The sequence below is a fragment of the Topomyia yanbarensis genome, chromosome 3 (assembly GCF_030247195.1).
Source record: "Topomyia yanbarensis strain Yona2022 chromosome 3, ASM3024719v1, whole genome shotgun sequence".
NCBI lineage: Eukaryota > Metazoa > Arthropoda > Insecta > Diptera > Culicidae > Topomyia > Topomyia yanbarensis.
Window position 1 is genome coordinate 123,063,390 of NC_080672.1, and position 20,069 is coordinate 123,083,458.

The 20,069-nt window shown below is 40.2% G+C and overlaps 1 protein-coding gene and 1 non-coding gene across 2 annotated transcripts in view; both read right to left on the reverse strand.

The window, feature by feature from the left end:
• LOC131692808 (Krueppel-like factor 12) overlaps positions 1–20,069 on the reverse strand; it is a 585,807-nt gene that overhangs the window by 370,394 nt on the left and 195,344 nt on the right. The gene's annotated exons all lie outside the window — the stretch shown is intronic.
• Positions 18,663–18,733, reverse strand: Trnag-gcc (transfer RNA glycine (anticodon GCC)). The gene has a single exon. It is a non-coding gene; the product is annotated as a tRNA-Gly (tRNA).

The following is a 20,069-nucleotide window of genomic DNA, read 5'->3' on the forward strand; positions in this document are numbered from 1 at the left end:
TAACGATAACATGAAATAGAAATGATGAAAATCGTGACAAGGATTCAGAAATCATGAATATAAGTCACACTAATCACACGAAAATCGTGACTAGTATCCTGAAATCATGAGCATGAATCAGTCTACTTATGACTAAAATACCACGAAATAGAAATTACTAAAATCAATACTAAGAATCTGAATTTCATGAACATAAATCACGCTACCCTGACAGCAAAATCCGATAGCAAACTCATGAATAAAATATCACGAGAAATCACAAAATAAGCTCCTGTAATCGTGAACATCGTTTAACTGTCGGCTGTGTATTCCCAAATTGGGAACAAGGATCACAACAAAAATTTAATATGTCCAGGGAACAACCACAGTAATCTTGCAAACATGAGAATGTAACGCCATGTATATATTCGACGCGAACTAGTTTTTTGGAAACACAAATAGTTTCATGAATACGAGGTTTACTATTCATACATACTGAATCAATTTTGTATTAAAAGCCACCGTTTTATCATGCTGAAATGTGATAACTGTGTGAAATATAGTTTCTGCTACAATATTTTGTGAGATATATTTGGGTTCGTTATTATCCACATGGATTAGCGGCTCATTAATTTCCTAAACATATCCTTTCTAGCTAGACACTAGAATGTCTTGGTGATCATTAAATATTTCGTTTAAATTAGAATACATTTAATGTTTTAATACAGAGATACCCATTCAAACTTTATTGCTGAAATCGTTTGCCAGCCGAAATAACTAGATTGTTGAACTATGTGAACGAAAATAGGGACAATTTCGCATCTAAATCCGTAAAATAGACTTGTTTAAATAACAAAAAAAAAGATTTTGTAAAAGCATTCATGAGTGGTTCGTAGCATTTGGCCGGTGAGCGAACATATTATTACCTTGTAAACACCGCCTAGCGGATCACTACAAAAGATTAGTTACTCATAAAAGAAATTGTCTTCGTTTCGTGTTTTGTATCGTCAGGTGCGGAAGTACCAGCAGGGACAAGTAACAGTTAAGGTGTTAAGAAGCTATTTGCCGACGTGTCTAAACTATTGTCCTCTTAGCAAACTACAAACGGTCCTAACCAGGACCATCCAATCATTCTAGTAAGAATTATAACTGAAATATTCGCTTTGGGGCTTGTCATTGACATCAAGTAAATTGTATTAAACTTCATTGAAAGTAGCTTCCTTTTAATCACTACAACAATCCCAGCTCTTTGTTAAGGTTTTATTAGGGACATTGGTATCCTGCATTCAGTGATCCTTAATAGCAATACATGTTGTCTTGCTCGTAATATTTAAATAGTTTTGGCAACAGTTACGTACGTTAGCGGCGCCCCGACGTAGAATCGTACGGCATCGGCGTATGACAAAAGTACCGCTGGTGACAACGTGGCGCGGCGGCGCACATAGCTAAACTGCCGTTACCTTAATATATAATGCCTAATGCCTTATTATGAATGATGCAATTGGTAATTTTTGCGCCATGACAAGTATAACCTAAATCTTGCAAAAGAAACAAAATTTTCAGTGGATTCAAAAATACGGTTGATTTCGGCAATGCTACGAATATAACATGCATATGAATTATATGAGAAATCTATTTTCTCACTACTAGGTGGATTACTTGGCGATCTGTGTAGTCACATACCACCTAACATCTACCGCACGACTGAACGCCACCCTTAATACAACGTGTAAATACATCAACTTCAGATAAATTTTCACTTTGAAGTGAACTTTCATATTAATTTTTGAGAAAAATTATTGAGTAAAATGTATACGGAATCGAATCCTTTCAATCACGTAGATTTGTTATCATACTTTGAGTCGGTTTAGTTTCGCCCCTAAAAAACCAGTAAAGAAAAATTCTGTATGTAACAGTTTTGTTTTAGTTATTCGAAATAGGTGAGTGAGGAATAGAAATATAAAATGTTTAATATCTCCGCCGTTCGTTAAAGAATTTTAACAATTTACAGCTGGATTGGTATTTGAAGCGTTGGTAAAAGTTTTCAAAGTTTGAGCAAATCCTATACATTTCTTTCGTAAGAAATGTAAAAAATAAACAGAATAAAATGATTGAAATGAAAAATTAAACGATATTCAAATAGCTATAAATAATCAATTAAAGTGTATCTAATTAATATCTTGGATGAAATGAACAAAATGAATAAAATGGACGAACGAAAAAAATAGTCGTATTATCCCATTGGTTTTTTTTTATAATTCGTTTATTTGACACGGCTCATAGCGGTAGCTTAACGGAGCCGTGGATCTTTTATATGTTTACAAATGTAAAAATAAAAATATAAACAAATATTATTATAATATTGGATCTCGTGCGCGCAACTTTTTATTGCAAGCGGAGACCTTCTTTCGCGGGGTTTGCTGGCAATCTGCATCTGGGGGGTCATTCAATTCTTTTTTGTTTTTCACGTCCAGGTCGAAGCCGGCTGTCCGCGATCAGATGTTTTTCCCTGTTTCTTGCACTTATTGTTGATCAGCGTAAATCCGTCACTGTTATTGTTATCCTTGCCAATGTTGCTTACAATTGATTATGCGGTACTGGATGTTTCTTTTGTGGTTGTCATTATGGTCTGTGCAACTGCTGCCACAAATTTGGCCACCGTTTGTGGTTCAGGCATTGGTATTGAAAACTCTGTTTTGGGTTGGTTTGCCGTGGATGAGTTGGCAATCGGTTGAGATGCGTCTTCCTCTGCATCTTCCGCGCAAGGTTGTCCATGATGAGCTGTCTGAGTACAATACTTGCACGTAGGAGTTTGCCCTTCATGAGTGCATAGTGTAGTTTGCAGTCAAGTAGAAGGGTATAGGCCTTTCAACCCGCATCCTCACTACAAAAACGCCGTTGGGAGTACCCGGGAAGAAGTTTCTCCAAGTATCAGGTGTAACGGATTCTACTTCTCCGTATTGCGACATGCATTTTGCAATTGGCTCAGGAGGGGTACGAGGTGATAGGTCATATAATCTTACATCTATATCATTCTCAATATATACGGGAATCTTAATTCCAACGTTGTCACTTTCAACCACGTGTTTTAAGTTGTTCTTCAAAACGAAACGCTCGGCTTGTGCTAACGTGTTGAATGATATTAACACTGCACTGCGAAGATGATGATACTGAAGGTACAACACTTCCCTAAGTCTAAGTTGCATTTTTACCTTCAGAAGGTATTCCACTTCACTAAAACTCGGTCGTTTAAACAAAATTTAAAGTCAACGACCGCAGCGTTGGGTCGGAGTAGAGCTTTTTCGTCAACTTTACTCATGATGACAAGAACAATCCGATGTTTCCTTTGTTCTCGAGACAATGCACACTAGATCGAGAGGCCTGTTGCTCACTATCACTTGGCTCGATTGTACGTCTGACTGCGGCAGAAGTAGAAAGTAGACTGATCCCATTAGTTGGAAAATGGCTAATTAATTCTTTATATTCTCAGGGTATCAAAATATATAAGGTTGCTTGCGAAACAAAACCCGTCATAACAAATTGTTCAAATATTAATGTTTACGATAACTCTTACATTTGTAAACCTTTCTGCAAAATTGTTAAGAACATTTAAGCATATTTTTGAAACTGTTACTGTTCTGTTTCTCGATATGCTGCATACGTAGAACTGTATTCAACATATTTCATGTTTCCAATATAACTCTCAATAACTTTGCTGATAATAAAAAAAATGAAATGCTCTTTTAAATCGATTCTGGCGTAGTGTGATGGGCTTATTTTTGCACTGTTTCTATTATCACTCTACCCATTTAGCTGGAGCAGCGTCTGCCACCTTTGTTTCACACATTGGCTCAAGAGAATTTTACTGTTTTCAGGCCCTATTTGTTAGAATATTCGTTCTAAGTAACGAAGTAAATTTGTTGATGCATTCCATTGTAGATCGAGCAATTTATGAAATAGTGTGGCACCCACCCCAAAAGAGTCAAAATTGACCTTTACTAGAAATTAACGGGAAATACCATTTCGTCGCTGTTGTGCTATCTTATGACAAGCGCCATTTTGCACATTTCAAGAAAAACAATTTTTAAAGTTTGAGATTGAATATCATGAAACTTATAAATGGTAGAAACAATTCAGAGAAGACAATTGATGCTTCTACCTATTCTGTACTAATCTCTCAAATATTACGAAGATCGGTTGACTATGTTGCGAGTTTTCACTAAAAATATAAACAAAAGTCGCACTCGCACGTGTCATAGGTGTGTATTGATGAAAAAATTGTATGGCGTGTCATAATCGTGCATGGAAAATTTTCCGAATCACCAATTATGAAGTTTTATTCATATCTTTGGCTTCATGTGGTCTATAAACAATCGGCCAGGGAATGAGTCAGGGAATCTAGAAAAAATAGTTATTTTTAGATACAGTGTTGCCAAATAGGCAATATTTCCAGTTTAAAGCTAAAACTGCGTTTTTCTCCCAATACATGTATTTTTCTTTTGAAAATTATTATGCCATTGTGTTCCTACGACATTTTTACACATAAAAGCAACTAAAATTTTATTATAACTTGAGCCAATCCCAAGATATAATGATTTGAAGCAAAAAACTCACAATTTATAATCAATTTTCTCGCTATATTTCAGTAACCAAGCAAAATTTCAAAATTTTGCACACGCCATCTTGTAGAGATTCGTTAGACGAGTAATGTGGCATATCTAACTCAGTTTACCCCAAAATGGCGTTTGTCTTAAAATAGCACAACAGCGACGATTTGTCAGTATTTTCCTTCTGCTTTCATAGTCACACACAGCACATTTAAGTTAGTTTTTTTTGTCGAACCGTGTAATTTTGTGAGGAGACTTTTACTTGAAGATAGAATAATTTAATTCTGTTATGATTATAAATAAACCTAATTTGTTAACTTACACACGAAACAAGTATGTGAAAAAGTGAATTGCCTGTGTAAACATGTGCTATTGACACATTCTTTCGTGACGTTACAACGATTTGACGATTCTTCATTCCATTAATATGTTATAACTTTGTCAAATGAACGCCTACATCAAAACTTATTACAGATTCGCAAAGTAGACAAAATCTCACTTAAGATTCAATAAACATAAACTGAATATACTGGAAAAGGATTGTTTTATGACCGATAATGTAACGTGACGTTACATGGCGTCACAAATTAGAACTTTCAACATATATCTATAAAAGTCAAAATATCTGCTCTATAAGATTTTTTTTATCAAGAACAAATCGTCTATGATGTATTTCTAAATAACTCACGAATAACTAGGTGTCATTAAATATATATTTTTATTGTTTTGTTTCTTATTAAGCATCTTTTAACTTTCGTGACGTTACAACGCTCCTTTTTCAGAAAAGCGATATTTCATTGCGTTGTAACGTCACGAAAATCTTCAACTTTTCTTTAACTCTGTAAGTTACGCTGGTGCTATTGTTTTGAGTAAAATTTTAAATATTTATCATATTTAGCCGTTTTAATGATAATTTACTCGAATAACAATATGGGGTTGTCGAAAAATCACGCTACAGTTTATTTTTTTTATTGTAGCAGAAATAATTGATCAGAATTTTTTTTCATATCTGTTGTGGATAGATTTGAGCCATTTGACACATTTATTTATTTGACAGGGCTCAATATAGTGGTTTAACGGAGCCAGAATAGCAGCTTTTATCACATATTTCACAAACAAAAATAAACTGGCAGTTTAGCTTTGTTTAATTTGGCAAAGAATCAGTTGCCCGATCCGAGTTTATAGTATGATATATGTATTGTTTGGCTTAAGCAAGTGGATTTATTGGACAAATCGAGCACAATATAAGCGCCAGACAATCGACAGTGTTAAGTACACTGAAATATTGTATATATTATAGTTGCAACGATTCAGAGAAAAGAAACACGTCACATCGTCGTGATGTTACGAAAGAAAATGTGTTACATCCTATCGCCAATTCGACGGGTTTTTAAATGTCTGCAAACACTGATAAACACTTCCTCATCTATCTTTTTTGTGCTCATTTGAAATGTGCTAAAGCCTTTTTATCCGACTCTAAGCAATTGAGACGATTTAGTGCGGTCACTTAGATAGGTCTCTGTACACCCAATTATGTTTTTACAACTTCCGGTAAATTCGAATAGATACCCGTTTATATTGGATTTAATACCTCAGACATTTCAATAACGTAGCTGCTTTGACGATGTATTTGGGCTTGTAACGGAAGAATTGGTTAGTTACTAACTGACGGCACGTGCTACTACAACGGAGGTTGCGGACAACCTTATAACGGGCGTCTCGTCGATGATGGCGAAGTGTGGAATGTTTGATTGCTGGGAGGAAAGAAATATTCAGGGAACGCATTGTTATTCATGGCTAAATACTAACCCAAGAACAAAGTTCGGATATTCACTCACAACCTTCCATCGCATGTCCTGGACTACGTTGCTGTTAGCGTGATTGCATCGGAGCGTACCATATGACCAGCGTTTAGGAGAGTACAGTGTAGGTGGACTTTTAAAGAAATATAATGTGAAGTTGTTAAATCGTTTATTAAAAATACCTCCTCCAGTGTTGTAGATCAAATCTTATATAAAATTTTGTTTATTTTCTGAATTTACAATTAGGTTTGATGAAAGAGTTCATTTGAAAAAGTTATAACAGGATGGTCAAATCGTTGTAACGTCACGAAAAAATGTGTCGATGGTATATAACACCTTAAGCACTTAAGGATACACATTCTGAATTTATGAATATCACGCTAGTATAATTTCCTGTTTACGAAACAACTTGAAAGCGTTTCAATAAACCATATGAAGTACAATTTGACACTATATCTGATAAATCAATCAAGCGTCTGATAAAAGTTAAATTACGTGACGTTACAACGCAAAGTGTATCCTGTTCTAACTTTAGTTCCACACATCCAATAAAAGAAATTGTAGGCTTTTTAGAAAAGTATTTTTGAATACAAAGAGAATCCGGAATATAAATTTGAACAAAATTTCAGTTTTTTAATAAAATTAAAAAATAGCCATTTTTCGTGACGTTACAACGCAGAAACAACCAAAACTTCTATTAGTTCAAAAAGTATTAGTGGTCAAATCAAGAAAAAAAATCTTTCTAGTTTTATTGTTATACACTCAATAACGAACAAATTCCTTTAAACATATAAAAATTTCAATAATAGTTTCATGAAATAGAACTTTTCTTAGAAGTCAATAATTCAGGAGACATTTTCCGTGAAATTTAACTTTTTTTTCTATATATTTTACAACTATTTGTCGAAATGTCAATAGTTGGATTACATAACTTTTCAATGGTTTAAACACTACCGAATCGAAGAAAAAATATTGTGATACCAAAATAAGACAAAACAAAAACCTCTTTTTGGTGTACAAGCCCGCGGAATGTGTCTATTGCATATTCATTATTTCATGGTTGTGTGCGCAAAATGTTTCGCTTGGCCTATACTCACCCCCTATTGGAGCGGCAAATTTGGGCTAATTATGGAATCATTTCAATGTTCGAAAAAAACATTTATAAATCACTAAGACCTGAAGGTTTCCTTTTATTTAAAATTTACGCTGCTGTAAATCGTAACTGCGTGCATTAGATTTTTAGGTTAGGTTAAAGATTCGAAGGGACGCAAATTATCTCATTTCTCAAAACGGGCCGACGGTTTCCGACGCCGGTCCACCTCTGGCCAGATTTCAATGACAGCGGAAAAGTGCATTTAGCGCTACGGAAGAAAGTCGGCAAACTACAGAACAAATCTCCGAAGGTCCCGTCTCAAGAACATATCTCACGGATGCTCGTACCACTGTACTGGGTACAAGCGCCATGGCGGGATCCATTTGTAGACCTTCGCACAGTTTTTCAGCGTTACAGAATTGCTGCCGCATTCGCCATTACCGGCACTCTAGCGCAATTTCGGCGGTGACTGGCTCCGGTAGATCTACCGACCGAAACACGGTCAAAGAAAGAGCGAAACCATAATAATAATGTGCTGTATGGCATTGACCGTGGCAATCAGCGCGTCCCGCGTGAGAACGAGACTAGTTATCTGTGTGAACAGACGCTGCGTTGGAGTAGAAGAAATCCGATCTCTTCGAGCCCGGATTGGTGTGGCTCTCAGCGCTTCGTCATTTTTCGTAATCAAGGCGAGTTGAGGTGCGTGTTTTGTTTGGGAGGTGCTAGGCAACACGCTGTGGACCACAATATGCCACAAGTGTTGGCGTTAATTGCTTAATCACGGCCCGCAGTGCAAACATGTGTTACTAATCGTCTGTACTACGTTGGAGTTATATTGGCACATGCGTAAATTTGTATTCAAATATTAGACCACCGCAAGGTCGATTCGAATTCGTGCACGTTAAATCCTTTTGATTGTTTCAGGTCAATGAGGATATTAACCGGGACTGACAGATTGATTTACGGCATTGGGGAGTGTAAGTATTTGCTAAGCGCTGTTGTACCAGTCGTCCTAGCATGGATTGGAGATTGAAACCCATAACAATTGCGGATTTGAACTAATGCTTGTTTGTCAAGTACGCATTCGTTCGACATTTAACCGACTCGGTTTAGAAAGACACATTTCGCAAAGAGAAACCATTAAATCGTTTAAAACATTGCTAGCATTTATTTGCCGCTCTCGGTAGTAATTGCCCGGGTGCAAAAGTAGCCCAACCAACAACCGATGCTGCGATGGATCGATTACTATCTCTCAATAAAACGCGTAAGATTGTATCAAGAACTTCATGGGCTAGGTAGACAGGCATTTCATGCTGCTTGATGATGGCAACAAAAAGGTACACGTATGCGTTTTACGATCAATCATCTGCATTCGCCTGAATGGCGGTGAATAATTTTTCATATCGATCGCTTTGCTTTCCACCGGTTGGGATAAAAAATCGTCGGCGAAAGAAACTTCAACTATTACCAGCATAATCCTATCAGATTGCTCGCATTACATTACTGTACTAGTCTTTCGGCCAGAGCCGGAAGCAGCGAGGAGGAGTAACAAATGGGATTAAATTGAATTTCAATCAATCTCAACGGTACGGACTAAAAGTTTTTATTAAAGGACTCCTGTCAATTTTTTTATACTTGTAAATCGTTTCTTTCCACCAAAAATATTTCATCTGAAATTTATTAGGCGCTATGTTATCTAAAAAGACTAAATCCGACACTGCGCACCGCTCCAGGATCTGAATGTTGGTCACAGTTCATTACATACCCCTAGATAAACTCAGAAAACAGATAAGCTCCGAAATGGTATGCTCAAGCATTTTTGTTGCAGTTTCCATAGACGTGCCTAGCATTTTTCATAATTTTGAAGGGGAGGAGGGCATCTAACATTCAATTATACTCTTCAAACATTGACAAATTTAGAAGCCTTCCCTTGTGTTGAATCGTTTCTTTTACCTACGTCAAATTTCATATGGGTCATTCTGCGCCAAGCGATCAAGGCACATGTACCTTCTCGGATTTGAACCAATTTTGGAGGAATCATTCTTCAAGGGCCATTCAAATTTTTGTGTCAAATGAACCACCCCTCGGGCCATGGAAGCACTCCTCGTTTTGACAAATTGCCAAAACCCTTCATATTCTTTTAACTATATAATATAGAATCAATCCGCAAGATCAATGAATCTAGAAAAAATATTATTTTTGGCGAAAGTGCTGCCAACTATGTGATTTTTTCAGTTAAATATTAAAAATTAATTTTCCTCTCAAAACATATATTTTAATTTTGAAAATTCTAAGGCCATCGCGCTTGTTCCGGCATCACTGCAGCACCGACAACATACCGCACAGATGGGCATTCCCTCGTACCGAAATTTGGTAAAAAGCCGGATGCGAATGTGTCAACGTCACCGACAGTAAGAAAAAGAATAGGTAATACGGGCAGTGATTCAGAAATATTCTAGTGAGGTCTACTTTATTAAGGCTAATACTTAGTGATCTAGTCTGATCACGACGCATTCTAAATCGATTAACCTACTGGAGCGATCTCCATTCTGTTTGTAGTTTTGAACTGTATTTCGGTGACAGAGTTGGTGAGCACTGCTTACTGTTACTAAGCTAGGTTAAGTTGCTTAAGTTAACTCTCAGATCTTTCAGCGCCTTTCGGGACCAGTCGAAGTGTTGAGCTTCCATCAGAATAAAGGGCGAACACGAAATTATTGCGACACCGAAAATGTCTTCTTCTTAAATTTGTCGTCCACATAGAACTTGCTCTTGCCGGTGAAAAACTCCAACCCCGGAATTTGCTTAAAATCGGCTTTTATATACGTTTCGTCGTCCATCACACAGCAGCCATATTTTGTCAGCATCTTCTCGTAGAGCTTCCGTGCCCGAGTTTTAGCCGTCGATTGTTGCCGCTCATCGCGGTTCGTGAAGTTCTGTACCTTGTATGTATGTAGTCCAGCTCTCTTCTTTGCATTCTGGACGTAGCTCTGCGACATGCCGATCTTTTTAGCCAAATCACGGCTTGAGACGTTGGTATTTGCTTTAATCATCCGCTTCACCTTTCCCTCCGTCTTTTTGTTCTCCGGTCCCGGTTTTCTTCCAGCTCCTTTGCCGTGGTCCAATGTCAACCGCTCCTGGAACCGCTTCAACACTCTGGAGATGGTTGAATGGTGTATGTTCAACATTTTTCCCAACTGCTGGTGCGACAGGTCAGGAAATTCCAGGTGTTTGGAAAGAATTTGTTCTCTCGACTCGCGTTGGTTCACCTCCATTTTCTTTGAATCGAAAAACACGACTTCGAGTTTGACAGCATGTAAACAATACACATCAATGAGAAAGTGTGCAAAATTTGGTTGATTTTTACCCAATGGTAAAAAAGTTATGCCCTGTTGAATGTGTCGCAATAATTTCGTGTTCGCCCTTTAGGGTAGCGCACATTTGACTATAAATTCAGACGTCGCCTGAAACTTATTAAACCGAAGTAGCTCAAGAACGTGATTTGCTGGAAGATAAAAGGTAGAGTGCGATACTATGGCCAGTGAATTTATATACATACATATAAGCATCATGTCCTGACCTAATTTTGCAAATACATTACCCGTAATAATTTGTTGAAATTAACTTCAGGTTGAATTCTATTGGTTCGCGATCGAGTATTCACTACGATCAAAGGGGAGTAGATTATTCGGATAGCTGAATAAGGGAAGACTCAATGTGAGTAGCTACTAATTCTATATTTAATCATGAACTGAATTGAAATAAAATGATTTCAGCTTTGAGCTGCAGCACTGTGCGTAAGGCTGCTCCAAAGGACTTTCGTGTGTCCGAACAACCTCTCAAACATCCTCAAAGATTGAATCAAACCACGTCGCAGAGAAGAAAACATACGGAAGGATTTGACTGCGAAGGATGCGAACGGTCAAACTCAGCTGACAACATGGTTCAGTGTGATGCATGTCAAGGTTGATACCACCTGGACTGCGCGAATGTTTCACCTGGAGTGGAGAATCATCGGTGGCACTCTACAGCGTGCCCTCCAGTAACTTCCAAACCGTTAAAGCCTGGCAATTAGGAATCCGCTGCTAGCGGTCTGACTCCGAGAGAGTTGAGCGATACTAGCTCGAAAAAGAGAGGTAAGGCCAGCGATTGCAGAAGAAAAGAGGCGCCTCTGGTAGTCAGTGGTGCATTGAAGGGTTCGTCGATGGGTGGTGCATCATCTGTCAACAACTGGACGCCGAAAACAGCACACAGAAAACCCGAAACAGACTGCTATTCTGGATAGATCCGCACGCACATCCAGTTCTCAAGCTTTAGCGCAGAGAGCGCTGCTGCGACTAAAGGAGAAACAAGAGTTGGAAGAGCGAAAGCTAGAAAACTAGCAACGTGAGTTGGAGAAAACACGGGAACGCTTGCGGAAGGAAAAGGAGCTCGAAGAAGAGAAAAATGCGATAACCAAGAAGGGGTTAGAGATGCTAGAGGAGTTCTTGGAAGAGAAGCACGATCTGGAAGAACAACTTGCGGTCGATGAAGTCTCTTCCCAGCGCAGTTCCAATAGTGTTAGATCATTGACACGGAAATGGCTGAAAGATCAACAGTCGCGTAATGGATCCAAACAGCAAGAGGTGATCAATGAAACAGTGGAAAATCAAGAAGAAGAATACTCTGCTATGGAATCACCAGGATTCGCGCACGAATCGAAAGTACGAGAACGAGCTCTATCGGCTAAACATTTAAGACGCAAACCTGAAGCTCCAGCGGAAAGTGTTACGATCGGGGAAACCGCCTCAGGTGATGGAAGTCATAACGGGGCGGCATCGAGATTTAACCACAATGAAACGCCCATTATGCAACTGAGCGCAAACCAGATTGCCGCGAGACAGCTATGGCCGAAAAAGTTGCCAACGTTTTCGGGCGATCCCGAAGGGTGGCCCATATTCTACAGCAGCTACCTGAATTCAAACACTGCATGTTGTTTCACACCGGTAGAAAACGTCATTCGATTGAGAGAATGTATGAAGGGTCCGGCACGCGATGCGGTGGTGACCAAGCTGATGTTCCCACATGCAGTATCGTCGATAATAGAAACCCTTCGAAGGTTGTACGGATGGCCGCAGCTGCTTGTGAAGAATCTACTGGGAAAAGTTCGACGCTTGGAAACACCGAAGCCAGAGCGATTAGACAGTCTTATCAATTTCGGCATGGTGGTTCAACAGCTGTGCGACCATCTCGAAGCCGTGAACCTTCGGGGCCATCTGACAATTCCGACTTTGCTAGAAGAGCTCGTGGATAAGTTGCCGGCAGCTGTTAAGCTCGATTGGGTTCGGCACAAGCGAGCGTTCAAAGATCCGTCGCTGAAGCAGTTTGAAGAGTTTATGGATAGGCTGGTGGTAGACGCTAGTGGTCCTCGTGCATCCGAAGAACGAAAGTGTCCAAACCGAACGAGCCAGACAGAACCAAAGGACTCATATATACACACACAACGACATTGTTGTCACAGCTGATAACGCTCCGCCGCGGCAACCGTGTCCAATCTGTTCTATATTTGACCATCGAGTACGAAACTGCAATGAATTCAAGCAGATGAGGCTTGAAGCACGTTTGAAAGTGGTGGAAGAAAATAGACTTTGCTATTTGTGCCTTTTTGACCATGGTAGCTGGCCTTGCAAATCCAGATATTACTGTAACGTTGGTAACTGCCGCGAGCGGCACCATCCATTGTTACATCGAGATGAGACCGCTACTGTGATGAAAGTTGACTGTAAGCCACATCGGTTACCGACGGCGATTTTATTCCGTGTTGCACCTATCACGTTGGTCAACGGTTCGAGAAGTATTGATACCTTTGCCTTCCTCGACGAGGGTTCCTCTCACACTCTAATCGATACTAGTATCACACGCAGCCTCGGAGTTGTGGGAGTTTTGGAGCCGTTGAAGTTGACTTGGACATCGAACGAGGCCGTGTGGTATCCTGCCTAGAATTGAGTCACTGGAGTCCTGCTGCCATGTCGTAGGAGGCGACTGAAAGTAGGAGACCCTAAGTAAAGGTGTAGTTCCGTGCCGAGGACTTAATTACTGGAGGGTCTAAAATATGCCAGTCGCGCGGGGAGCATTTTGGGTTTTGCCTTTACTGTGTTATGCGAATCTCTGACACAGTGGACCATTATTTTCTTCGCAAATCGTGGGAATCAAATTATCATGTCCCATTTAAACCTGATATGGCTCGCTATATGCGTTAACATCCCAAATCGCTTGGTGTCCTCTAGTTGTTGTGCATTTTATGTGGGAGATGAAATGTACAGTTCTCTAATCAACAATGGTTAGAATAGCACAAATCAATCTCCAACATAAACGTACAGCAACTATGAATTTATCTCGACTCATGCAGGAAGGTAAAGCTTCAATAGCATTGGTTCAAGAACCGTATTTCCATAAAGGAAACTTCTTGTTAGGAAATATATCGATATCTGTGTTGTCACAGATACACTGACTGTCAGAAACGTAGACAAAAAATATATATATATTGTTCAGCATACCTACCGCATAACGAATCATCTCCTTCTGATGATTTCAAAAGCGTTGTATCATATTGTAGCAGAAATGGGCTTCCGCTCATTATCGGCAGTGATGCGAATGCTCATCACATAATTTGGGGCAGCTCAGATATCAATCTGAGAGGCTCTGAACTGATGGAGTACATAAGTAGTACAAATTTCCACATTCTGAATGTGGGAAACCGACTAACTTTTGCGAGGTCTGGGAGGGAGGAGGTGTTAGACATAACACTTTGCTCTGATAGAATTTTGCATGAACTGGGAAATTGGCAGGTTCCAAATGAAACTGAACCGTCTCTATCCGATCATAAATATATATATTTCGATCATTTTGATGTCACCTTCAATGTGGTGACATATCGTAGTGCATATAAGAAATGTCTTAGATTTGCAGAACGGGCTGGCTGGCAAAGCCTATGCACTAATGTCTCTAGTCTGAACGAGGCTAGCAGATTAAATAAAATTCTCTCCAAATCGAATGTTTTGCAGATGAACTCCTTAAAAACCAAAGATGCTGTTTATGTGACGGACGAAAAAGATGTTCTTAATTGTCTCTTAGACACACACTTTCCAGGTTGTATCGATCCGGAGTTGAACAATGTTCACAGACCTCATTCTGGTGATTTGGACTCGTGGGCGTTAGCACGCACATTGGTCTCCACTGAATCGGTCAAGTGGGCAGTTGACAGCTTTGCTCCATACAAATCACCCGGAAAAGATGGAATACTTCCCGTGCTACTGCAAAAGGGAATTGATATTCTTAAACATGTCTTGAAAAAGATTTTGCTTTCCAGTCTTGCTACCGGGTATATGCCGAAAGCATGGCGAGAAATAACTGTTAGATTTATTCCCAAAGGGGGGCGCTCAAGCTATGAAGAAGCCAAGAGTTTTAGGCCTATCAGCTTAAGTTCTTTTCTTCTGAAAGCTTTGGAACGGATAATCGATCATCACATCAGGAACGTTAGTTTAGTTGAATATTCACTGCACAAAATGCAACATGCATATCAGTGTGGGAAATCCACGATAACTCTGCTTCACGATGTTGTTTACAACATTGAGAAAGCCTTCTCGCTCAAGCAATCTAGCTTGGGCGTATTCCTAGATATTGAGGGTGCTTTTGACAATGTGTCCTTCCAGTCTATTCTGGAAGCGACGCGCGGTCATGGGATACCTGCATGTATCCCGGGTTGGATAAACGCAATGCTTAGTAACCGCATATTTTGCTCGTCACTGCGACTCAGCCTACGGAAGTTGAGTATTTGCGGTTGTCCTCAGGGCGGCGTTCTGTCGCCTTTGTTATGGAACTTAGTAGCTGACGGCTTGTTGAAGAAACTCAATGAGCTTGGATTTCCAACCTACGGGTTTGCTGACGATTACCAAATACTAATTACTGGATTTTGCATCGGAAAAATCTTTGACTTAATGCAACAGGCATTAAGAGCTATCGAACAGTGGTGTCGACATATTAAACTATCAGTTAACCCAAGTAAAACTTCAATGGTTCTTTTCACGAAGAAGCGAATAACAACCGGGGTCCATCCCTTGCAGTTCTTTGATACTGAGCTACTGTGTGCAGATCAAGTCAAATACGTTGGAGTCATATTGGATTCCAAACTGAATTGGTCTGCTCACATTGAGTTCAGAGTCAAGAAAGCGTGCATGGCCTTCGGGCAGTGCAGACGAACTTTTGGAAAGACCTGGGGTCTCAAACCTAAATACAGCTATTGGATTTACACGACAATTGTACTTCCAATACTGTCATACGGATGCCTTGTATGGTGGCAGAGGGGAGAGGTGGTGACAGTCCAGTCAAAGCTAAACCATCTGCAAAGAATGGCGCTCATGGCGTTGACTGGTGCTTTCACCACGACTCCGACTGCCGCTCTTGAGGCACTTCTAAATATCAAACCATTACACATACACCTCGAACAAGAAGCACTATCATGTGCATACAGACTGCAGATTACTGGGCTTTGGAACAGTAATCATGTTGATCTTGCTACCAGTCATACACAATTGTGGTTACAAATGGTTACATGGGGTGAAGATATTCTTGCTCCCAGCGATATTACACTCACTTGTAGTTTTCCTTACAGGACATTCCATGTGAAGATTCCCTCTCGAGAGGAGTGGTTGTCTGGCTTTATGGAAAGACAACAACACACGCAAGTGGTCTGATACACTGACGGTTCTCTGATGGAGGGACGTGCTGGTGCTGGTGTCTACTGTCGTGAAATGAGATTGGAACAATCTCACTCACTAGGTAGATACTGTACTGTATTCCAAGCAGAAATCTTTGCGATTATGTGCGGGGTGCAATCGGCCCTTCAACTGAGTTTGTCTGGCAGAGTTATAAACTTCTGCTCCGATAGTCAGGCTGCAATCAAGGCCCTTAGCTCAGACAAATCCCGGTCCAAGCTAGTGATCGCGTGCCGAACCCAAATCGAAGAACTAAGCATTGTCAACACTATCTACCTTGTCTGGGTGCCCGGACATTGCGGTATTACTGGAAATGAATGGGCTGACGAATTGGCCAGGGCAGGTTCAGCGATTGACTTCGTTGGTCCTGAGCCCGCGCTGCCAATTTCGACAAGTTGGATAAGGGAAAAAATACGGTCCTGGGCTTCGTCCGAGCACCGCAATTATTGGAGAAATCTACAAACGTGTCGCCAAACAAAGGCGTTTCTAGAACAACCATGCCTAGTGGTTTCGAAAAATCTGTTACATTTTTCGAAGCTCCACTGCGGCATGCTAAACAGGGCTTTAACCGGCCACTGCAAACTCAATTATCACATGGCAATTATTCAGCGCGCTGAGTCTTTTTTATGTGATCTGTGTGAATCCGACTCCGGAGCTCATATCATCTGATATGCAACTGTCCAGCGGTAGCACAATTGCGATTTCGAGTCTTCAGCCGTCCTTATATAGACGAAACCATGTTTGGACGACTGAAACTCAGAGACATACTAAAGTTTCTTATCCAATGTGGTAAAGAGCTTTAGGCTTATTCGCAGGCAAGTTGAACTACTTGTGAGTTTAACTTGCCTGTTGTTTATTTTTGTTTTTGTGCTGTTATTTTTCCCACCCTTCCAATTCTACTTCTTCACACCTCCTTGTCCTTTCCTTCCGCTCAGGAAATGATGAAAACATACGGCAAGGCACAAATCCCCGACTATGTACGGGGAACGTGCCATTTGAGCCAATATATTCTGATTCCTGATTCCTGACTTGGACATCGAACGTGGTCCGCAAAGAAAACTCGTCGGAGCGGGTGGATTTAATGATTTCAGCTAGAGGAGGACAAGATCGACACAAACATGTTTGTTGTTTTGGTTGCGGGGCGAACAAGAAAACAAATCGATTCTAATTTCGAAATGGTGACGTCACGCTACGGTAGTTTTTCAAGAGCCGAGACCCGCGAGCGAAAAAAAAACCAACCCGCGTGTTAAAATAAACTAGCCCGCGGTGAAGTATGCGTAAGAAAGTTTTAATATTACAATTTAGTTGTTGGTTTTGTGCCCTTTTTAGCGCAAATGTGGTTCAAAACAATTTTCTCCTTAGTGGAGAAAAATAGTTTTTTACCTAAATTTTATCCACTAATGAGAAATATTGCATAGTGTTAAAAACGTTTTTGTTCCAGAATTCACGGCATTTTATTTACGATTTTTGACGACAGTTGTTTTCCATGTGATACTGGTACAAAAAAGATGTAAGACAAATCTGAAATATTTAAAATGTATAGTGGACAAACTCAACTAAATTTTAATTATGAACTAGCTTCTACTGAATTCAAATTGATATTTTTGGTCTGGCAATAGGAACCATTCATAAACCACTTAGACCGAAATTTGGCGCATGTTGACCACCCCCCCCCCCCCCCCCCCCAATCCCTTTGTAGACTTAAGTAGACTTTTACTAACCTTTAATTTATCTCATGACGCGCTTAACAATATATTGGCATACATTGTGAGAATTACACACGTTTTTCTTATGGAACTTTCATAATTACAATCCATTCACTAAGATTATTAAAATTTATTCACATTATTAGTGAAAATTAACCCCCTAGACACCGCCTGCGCACGCCACTGATTACATTTCTGTTACTTCAATCACCTCAACCGGTCTAATTGACAGACGGTAACTCGACTCTCGGATATTGCCGTCGAGATAAATTAAACTGTCGATCAAAAAGCTGGCGGAGTTGCCAATTCGTTGACAAAAGAGCACGGTTCAAATGTGTACCTTCGGCGGACAGCCATCCTGCTCTAGTCAGTTGGTGCCCGCAGTCACAGGTTTTAAGACCTCCTGCGAGGAAAACCGGCTATTAATTGTGTGCCGTGGCAGGTGCTTAGGGGTAATAAAAAATTTTTAGCCTCTAGAATTGGACGCGAGAATTGGTTGAGACCCGGTCAGACTTGGCTGATCCGGGAAAAGCAAAAATAACGCTCAGATTGATATTTGTCAAATTTAATTGGTTTATTTAACGTTGTGACCGAACATTACGCTTACAAATGCCGTAGGGCAGGATGTAGGTTGGATTGCTGAGCCGCGGAGTTTATTTTCTCAAATTAATTGTGATTCGTTCGATTGTTGTGTTCGAAGTTGTGATTCGAAAAAAAATGATAATTGCATCGGCCGGGAATCGAACCCGGGCCGCCCGCGTGGCAGGCGAGCATTCTACCACTGAACCACCGATGCTTCTTGAAGTTAATATTCACTTTTAAAAACACCCAAATTATAGGCAACAAGTCAATTCTAAAACTGTATTTCCTTCCGAGCATGCTAATGAGAACAGCCAAAGAACTTCCTCCTTTCAAATCCAAGCAGAAAGTACACCAAAGCTCTACAAGCTGCTTAACCCTGTGCCACTACAAGTACGAGCATGAATCATCGCCGTAGCGTGACCTCTGGTGTTACTGCTGCACCAGCCGTTGCCACTTTCCAGCAGTTCTAGTGGCTGTTTGTACCAAAGGTAGTACCATGATCATGAAAACCAGTACCCAGTGAACCGAAAGGTACAACGTTCGTGTGCACTTGTCAGTTGATTACATTTCGCTGTTTTACTTACGGCTCGCGAACGGCGCGGGCGCTTGCGTTCTTCCTATTTCTATTTACCTACCCCACCCTATCCCTCTGGCTTAGGAACGACGAGCATTCGAGTGTGCGCGCGCTCTATCTGACTTTTCTTGTCCGTTGCTGTGCTCGAGCTGTGTAAGTATCTATGCCGGTGCGGTCGGCGGTCCGTCCGGTGGTGGCAGACCGACAAGGCAATCGTCATGACGCGGCTTGTCTAGTGGTCGCATGTGTGGGCATGCAGGTCGAATCGATCGTGCGAGTTTTCTGTTTTGTTGCCTTTTGCCGGCTTTGTGATAGAGGCGTCATTTTTTATCAATGTAATCCGACCGAACTAGTAGTGAGATTAGTTTGTTTTATCGGATTAATAATTATTAATGTGTAAAAGAGACAGTTTGTAACTCGGGATACATGAGCTGCTTGTCAGTATTTATTGCCTTTCGATTGGTTGGTTATTTGACCTAATTGTTGACTTCAATAACGCAATATAAATTTATTACAGGTATATCTCATACAGTGAACTGTAGGTATAATGTTATTGTACAATTAACTAAAACTATCTTTAATAATTGATCTGAAACACACAACTACCACTGCCATGAACCGCAAATAAAACAACGTGAGATTGAAAGAATGAACTGCACTATTTCCCCGTGGCTACGGTGTTTCAACACATTTCCACGTCGAGTAGTGTTTTATCCTAATTTATCAAAGGTTAATTAAACTCCTAACAAGAAGCATTCGCTGATTACGAAACCGATAAATATTCGCTACAGCAGGTGAAGATAGAAAACAGCATCCACGCAAATATGAAAAATCAAAGGTCAACTCTATGCTAATTTTGCGCCACTCTGAAGCGCATTCATCATCCAATCGTTGGAGTGACATCCTCCCGCAGCATGATCTGCGCAAATCTCGTTTCGGATTGTGAACGAGGCAGAAAAATTGGCACCTGGGCACC